Source organism: Caretta caretta, chromosome 28 (genome assembly GCF_965140235.1).
Source record: "Caretta caretta isolate rCarCar2 chromosome 28, rCarCar1.hap1, whole genome shotgun sequence".
Classification (NCBI taxonomy): domain Eukaryota; kingdom Metazoa; phylum Chordata; order Testudines; family Cheloniidae; genus Caretta; species Caretta caretta.
Window position 1 is genome coordinate 10,939,602 of NC_134233.1, and position 6,345 is coordinate 10,945,946.

At 51.2% G+C, this 6,345-nt stretch overlaps 1 non-coding gene across 1 annotated transcript; it reads right to left on the reverse strand.

The window, feature by feature from the left end:
- Positions 1-2,613: 2,613 nt before the first annotated feature.
- On the reverse strand, positions 2,614-2,685 carry TRNAC-GCA (transfer RNA cysteine (anticodon GCA)). Its single transcript has one exon. It is a non-coding gene; the product is annotated as a tRNA-Cys (tRNA).
- Between the last annotated feature and the right edge of the window lie 3,660 nt (positions 2,686-6,345).

A 6,345-nucleotide genomic window follows, 5' to 3' on the forward strand; every position in this document is an offset into this window, starting at 1 on the left:
CAACCCCCTCCCCCAGCCCAGAGCCCACACCCCACACCCAAACTCCCTCCCAGAGCCCGACCTGCACCCTCTCCTGCACCCCAACCCCCTCCCCCAGCCCAGAGCCCACACCTGAACTCCCTCCCAGAACCTGGCCACCCCACCCATTCCTGCACCCAACGCCCTGCCCCAGCCCAGAGCCCACACCACGCACCCAAACTCCCTCCCAGAGCCTGCCCCCACACCTGCTCCTGCACCCCAACCCCCTGCCCCAGCCCAGACCCCACATCCTGCATTCCCTCCTGCACCCCAACCCCCTGCCGCAACCCACAGACCAAACTCCCTCCCAGAGCCCAACCCCTTTCCCTCTCCCTCCCATACCCAAACTCCCTCCCAGAGCCTTAGGCAGATGTGGGGGGAGGTGGACGGGGAGGCAGGACTTGGTCCCATTCTGGAAACCACCAAAAATTGTAGAAACCTGCCGCCCCTGTCCAGCCCAACCTTCTGCGGGTGCCCCTCAGGCCCCACCCGTGCAGGGTTTGAAGCTTGCATTGCTTAAATTCCAGGACGCTGGGGGACTTCAGCTCCCCTTTGTCCAGCGGGAACCTTCACCCCACTCCCAACCAGATTCTTGTCCATGGGATGACTGTCGGGGGGCTGGGCCCCTCTTTGTCTTTTCTCTCTGGGACAGGCCAGGGTACCTAGACCTGGGGTATCTGAGCACCCAGGACCTTCTATGGAGATGCCCTTCCCCTTCCCCTTCTGTGTCCCATCTGTCATTGACTCCAGCCTGTTTTTGATCCATCGTCAGCACCATCCCAAGCCAGCTGCACCCGCCTCAAAAAGACAGTGTCCCCTGATGGGTGTAAATCACTGAGCTCTCTCCTCTCTGAGCACTGACTGCCCCTCCGTCTCCTTGCCCCTCAGTCTGGGCAGACGGGACCTTTCCCTCCAGGGCTGGAGGATTCCCCCTTCTCATCCACTACTGTCCCAAGCCACCCCTTGGGTGGGAATCTTAAATGTACCAAGGTGACTTAGGAGCAGAAACCCCCACAGACCTTCCGTGCAATGGGCACCTGCCCCGCACTGAGCAGGACTGAAACTCCTGCAGGGAGACTGCTGGGCCACATCCCCTCTGGGCCTGAGCAAAGCAGCAGGGTGAAAAGAGAACTTGGAGATGCTGGGGATCGAACCCAGGGCCTCATACATGCAAAGCATGCGCTCTGCCACTGAGCTAGGGGCTGTTTGGGATGGGTTACACTCAGAGCCCTCCTGTTTCCAGAGCCTCCAGGGGCCTAACGGCAGCCTGGGGGACACATTCCCTGCTCTGAGGGCCAAACCCTCTGTCCTGGAGGTTGCTGGTTCTCAGGGGTCACTTTGCAGCAGGGCCAGTTTCTCTATGTGGGGGAGAGAGAGGGCCTGCCCTGGACTCAGGGTGCAGAGATACACTCGGCCCTCTCCCCTGCATTGACTGGCTGGAGCTGCCAGCCCCTGCTGAAAGGTAACGGCGCTGGGGGGGTGGGGACGCTGTGAGTCGCTCAACACCTCACCCCGGTGGAAGAAGTTGGGGGGGGGGGGGAGTTTCTCGGATCTGCTATTTCCACCTGCCTGTAAAGTCCAGCTTTCCCCAGCACATTCACTGCAGTGCACTCGGGTCACTGTTTCCATGGCTGACAGCAAAGAATTGCTCCCAGTTTCCCTTCTATCTGCAGCACGTTAGCCTGTGTCCGTGGTTAATGAGGTGGATCTAGTTGTCGGTGGTTATTCATTCCCCACCTGGACAATTCACACAGTCCCTTTCCTGCTCAAATCCCCAGCACCTCAGTGATCCCGGTAGCAGGGATTAGGTTTTCCCTGAGGCCCTGAGATTCTCAGGGTCCTTTTTTCCCTCCACCTGGAGTGAACTCAGCTTTTTCCCCATCCCAGACACTCCATGAAATAACAACAGCAGCATAAAGAAAGCGGGGAGGGAACCATCTCCCGGCCAGGGCTGGAGGTGCCCAGGGCCCCCTGCTTCTCCATTGTTTCCATCGCAGAAGAGAAAGGTTCCTTGGAATTTGACACTCTGCTTTCCACAAGGGACAGAGAAAGATCTTGATGTTCCTGCGTCTGCACAAAGAAAATTGTCCTTCTGTGTGAAAGAGAGGCAGGAAATGGCTGTTTCTACCCAAATGATCAACGAGACCGAAAGTGACGCTGTGCAATTAACGATCTGGTACTACACTAACTCTGCGGTTACTTAGATGCAGCCACAACCGGCTCTGTGGTTGGTAACCTTACAGAGACGCTGCGGGTGATCATGAACTCGAAGCACAATCCCTTTAAACAGCTGCCATTGGAATGTAACACAGACTAGTCCATTCCTCCCAAGGGGATGGGGTTCTTGTTCTTCTGCACATTGTAGCCCATGGAGACCAAGGATCTGCAAATGTGCCTTCATGTGTCTTTGTTTCATTGATGAAAACATAAACTAGACACTCAGAGGATTGGAACTGATTTCAGATGAGGGACCTGTTTGCTAGGTTTCTATGGATTTGCACAGGAAAACACTGAGTGTTTCCATTCATCCCTATTCAGTGGAGCTCCCGAACATAATGGAAATGTGCTTATTTTTGTTAAGGGAACAGGCTTGTAAGGGGGCACTTGGATTTGAACCAAGGACTACTTAAGCTGCAGTCAAACACTCAACCACTGAGCTACACCCCCCATGGCATTGGCATAGGCAAGTCAGTGATCTTAAGGATTTTGAAGGACAGGCCCTGCTCAGAGAGCTCCTTTTCCATTCCCAGACCACGGGTGGTTTTAAAAATGGGGTTTGATTAAACTTTATCTATACATGTAGACACCACAGCTTGCCCACCCACCGACACAGCTTCTCCCACTGACACAGCTCCCATCTCTTGGGGAGGTGGATTAACTACACGGACGGGACAGCTCTCTCCCATCCCCTTAGAGCATCTTCATTAGTTATGAATAAGTAGGAAATAACCGACTGAATGGACAGCAACCAATTTATCAAATATTGCTGAGCCTGCATTCAATATGGGTAACTGGTCATATTGGGCTGCATTAGGAGGAGCATTGCCAGCAGATTGAGGGAAGTGATTATTCCCCTCTATTCGGCACTGATGAGGCCACATCTGGAGCATTGCGCCCAGTTTTCAGAGCCCCCTCCCACTACAGAAAGAAATTGGAGAGAGTCCAGGGAAGGGCAACAAAAATGATTAGGGGACTGGAACACATGACTTACGAGGAGAGGCTGAGGGAACTGGGATTATTTCGTCTGCAGAAGAGAAGAGTGAGAAGGATTTGATAGCTGCTTTCAACTACCTGAAAGGAGGTTCCAAAGAGGATGGATCTAGCCTGTTCTCAGGGGTACCAGATGACAGAAAAAGGAGTAATGGTCTCAAGATGCAGTGGGAGAGGTCTAGGTTGGATATTAGGAAACACGATTTCCCTAGGAGGGTGGTGAAGACTGGAAAGGGTTACCTAGGGAGGTGAGGAATCTCTATCCTTAGAGGTTTATATGGCCTGGCTTGACAAAGCCCTGGCTGGGATGATTTAGTTGGGGTTGGTCCTGCTTTGAGCAGGGGGTTGGACTGTATACCTCCTGAGGTCCCTTTCAACCCTGATCGAGGGTTAGAATACTATTTCCCAACCAACCATCAGTTGAGCTAAGCGCAAATCAAGAAGGGTTTCTTCAGGTATGCTGGCAATAAGAAGAAAGCCAAGGAAAGTGTGGGCCCCTTACTAAATGAGGGAGGCAACCTGGTGACAGAGGATGTGGAAAAAGCTAATGTACTCAATGCTTTTTTTGCCTCTGTCTTCACAAACAAGGTCAGCTCCCAGACTGCTGCACTGGGCAGCACAGCATGGGGAGGAGGTGACCACCCCTCTGTGGAGAAAGAAGTGGTTCGGGACTATTTAGAAAAGCTGGACATGCACAAGTCCATGAGGCCAGATGAGTTGCATCCGAGAGTGCTAAAGGAGTTGGCGGATGTGATTGCGGAGCCATTGGCCATTATCTTGGAAAACTCATGGTGATCGGGCGAAGTCCCGGAAGATTGGAAAAAGGCTAATGTAGTACCCATCTTTAAAAAAGGGAAGAAGGAGGATCCTGGGAACTACAGGCCAGTCAGCCTCACCTCAGTCCCCGGAAAAATCATGGAGCATGTCCTCAAGAAATCAATTCTGAAGCACTTAGAGGAGAGGAAAGTGATCAGGAACAGTCAGCATGGATTCACCAAGGGAAAGTCATGCCTGACTAATCTAATTGCCTTCTATGATGAGATAACTGGTTCTGTGGACGAAGGGAAAGCAGTGGACGTGTTATTCCTCGACTTTAGCAAAGCTTTTGACACGGTCTCCCACAGTATTCTTGTCAGCAAGTTAAAGAAGTATGGGCTGGATGGATGCACTACAAGGTGGGTAGAAAGTTGGCTAGATTGTCGGGCTCAATGGGTAGTGATCAATGGCTCCATGTCTAGTTGGAAGCCGGTATCTAGCGGAGTGCCCCAAGGGTCGGTCCTGGGGCAGGTTTTGTTCAATATCTTCATTAATGATCTGGAGGATGGTTTGGATTGCACCCTCAGCAAGTTTGCGGATGACACTAAACTGGGAGGAGTGGTAGATACGCTGGAGGGTAGGGATCGGAAAGAGAGGGACTTAGACAAATGAGAGGATTGGGCCAAAAGAAATCTGATGAGGTTCAACAAGGACAAGTGCAGAGTCCTGCACTTAGGACAGAAAAATCCAATGCACCGCTACAGACTACGGACTGAATGGCTTGGCAGCAGTTCTGCAGAAAAGGACCTAGGGGTGACAGTGGATGAGAAGCTGGATATGAGTCAACAGTGTGCCCTTGTTGCCAAGAAAGCCAATGGCATTTTGGGCTGTATAAGTAGGGGCATTGCCAGCAGATCAAGGGACGTGATCGTTCCCCTCTATTCGACATTGGTGAGGCCTCTTCTGGAGTACTGTGTCCAGTTTTGGGCCCCATGCTACAAGAAAGATGTGGAAAAATTGGAGAGAGTCCAGCGAAGGGCAACAAAAATGATTAGGGGACTGGAACACATGAGTTATGAGGAGAGGCTGCGGGAACTGGGATTGTTTAGTCTACGGAAAAGAAGAATGAGGGGGGATTTGATAGCTGCTTTTAACTACCTGAAAGGTGGACCCAAAGAGGATGGATCTAGACTATTCTCAGTGATAGCAGATGACAGGACAAGGAGGAATGGTCTCAAGTTGCAGTGGGGGAGGTTTAGGTTGGATATTAGGAAAAACTTTTTCACTAAGAGGGTGGTGAAACACTGGAATGCGTTACCTAGGGAGGTGGTAGAATCTCCTTCCTTAGAGGTTTTTAAGGTCAGGCTTGAGAAAGCCCTGGCTGGGATGATTTAGTGGGGATTGGTCCTGCTCTGGGCAGGGGGTTGGACTAGATGGCCTCCAGAGGTCCCTTCCAACTCTGTTATGCTATGATTCTTTGAGTCTATGATTCAAATCCCTGACGTAATCCCACTCCATCCAGTAGCCCCAGGCACATTCCAAGCGTTGGATTCGAGACACTGAGTCAGCTTCCTGCAGTGAGTTTCAGCCTTCCCAGAGGTAATTTGTGGGGGCTCGCCATTTTCGGATGTTCTTGTTTATTTCCCCTCCATCCAATTCAAATGAGTTTGAAATTACTCACAGCAACATTCTTTCACCTACTTTGGTAAACAGAACAGTTATCAAATGTTGTACTGAGAGACCAGTCAGTGGGGAACAGAGCGATAGTCATTTGTAAACCAGTTGCATTAAGAACCACAGGTCTCTGGATGGGGGTAGGCCACCGTGGGGATGGGGGTGTCACAGAGAATTTGGAGGGAGGTGGCGGAGTAGAGGGTGGAAGAGGTTGAATTAGGGTACATTTTCCCTTGGCCCCGAAAGGGGCAGCACGACATGCCCAATTAAAAGGGGGTGTCACGCCTGAAGAATTTACAATATCCACCAAAATAACAGGAACAACAAGACAAACACAGAACACAATGTTTTGTTGCGACAGGGGACCCACGGCGTTCTGGGTTTTCTTCCACTGGCACCAGCTTGCCCAGAAAGTGTCTGAAAAAGAAAATAAGCATTCCCCAGCCCCTGGGTGGGGACAGATGATTGCTTAAAAATGCCCCTTTCTTTTCACATTTTTTTTGGCTGACTGCAGGAAAACCAAAAAATTACCTTTATATTTTGTTTGTTTGTTTTTTTATTCAAAGGATACTTGCTGCATACCTAGGCAGAGGAGGCCTGTCTATGTAAAGACAGTCTGTTCCTGAAGTCTTTCCCCCAGCTCATCACTAGATGTGAGGGGGGAGGTCATTCAGGCCTTCCTTACAC